This window comes from Salmo salar, unplaced genomic scaffold (genome assembly GCF_965601325.2).
Source record: "Salmo salar unplaced genomic scaffold, fSalSal1 ptg001042l, whole genome shotgun sequence".
NCBI classification, from domain to species: Eukaryota; Metazoa; Chordata; class Actinopteri; order Salmoniformes; family Salmonidae; genus Salmo; species Salmo salar.
The window spans coordinates 392000-392824 of record NW_027675600.1 but is presented as its reverse complement, the minus strand read 5'-3'; positions in this window follow the sequence as shown (position 1 = coordinate 392824).

Genomic DNA, 825 nt, shown 5'->3' with positions numbered 1-825 from the left:
AGTATTATGAGTCTCCAGACTGGGGAAACAGTAGAATGAGTCTCCAGACTGGGGAAACAGTAGAATGAGTCTCCAGACTGGGAAACAGTAGAATGAGCCCCAGACTGGGGAAACAGTATTATGAGTCTCCAGAATGGGGAAACAGTAGAATGAGTCTCCAGACAGGGGAAACAGTAGAATGAGTCTCCAGACTGGGGAAACAGTAGAATGAGTATCCAGACTGGGGAAACAGTAGAACGAGTCTCCAGACTGGGGAAACAGTAGAATGAGTATCCAGACTGGGGAAACAGTAGAATGAGTATCCAGACTGGGGAAACAGTAGAATGAGTCTCCAAACTGGGGAAACAGTAGAATGAGTCTCCAGACTGGGGAAACAGTAGAATGAGTCTCCAGACTGGGGAAACAGTAGAATGAGTCTCCAGACTGGGGAAACAGTAGAATGAGTCTCCAGACTGGGGAAACAGTAGAATGAGTCTCCAGACTGGGGAAACAGTAGAATGAGTCTCCAGACTGAGGAAACAGTAGAATGAGACTCCAGACTGGGGAAACAGTAGAATGAGTCTCCAGACTGGGGAAACAGTAGAATGAGTCTCCAGACTGGGGAAACAGTAGGTTGAGTCTCCAGACTGAGGAAACAGTAGAATGAGTCTCCAGACTGGGGAAACAGTAGAATGAGCCCCAGACTGGGGAAACAGTAGAACGAGTCTCCAGACTGGGGAAACAGTAGAATGAGACTCCAGACTGGGGAAACAGTAGAATGAGTCTCCAGACTGGGGAAACAGTAGAATGAGTCTCCAGACTGGGGAAACAGTAGAATGAGTCTCC